Consider the following 293-nt stretch of genomic DNA (forward strand, 5'->3'; position numbering starts at 1 on the left):
TCTTTGGGAAGCGCACACACCCTATACTAAAACCTTTTTAAAAAGCTAATTGCATTTCTTCAAAATAGTTTCATGAGTTTTCTTTCTAGTGGGTAAGAGAGAAGCAAGCAGGCTCAGTGGACAGAAAAGGTTCAGGTTACACACACACACAAAACCCGGCCTGGGTTAGAAGTGGTAAAAGAGGAACCAGTCGTGAGTCAGGTGCTCCTAGGTTTTGGTGCCAGCGCCCCAAGCCACGTTCGCCCTTCAATCTTATCCGGGGCCAGGCTTGGCTTTGGAGCGGCCGGGTCCCG

This window comes from Tupaia chinensis, unplaced genomic scaffold (assembly GCF_000334495.1).
Source record: "Tupaia chinensis unplaced genomic scaffold, TupChi_1.0 Scaffold000311_2, whole genome shotgun sequence".
NCBI lineage: Eukaryota > Metazoa > Chordata > Mammalia > Scandentia > Tupaiidae > Tupaia > Tupaia belangeri.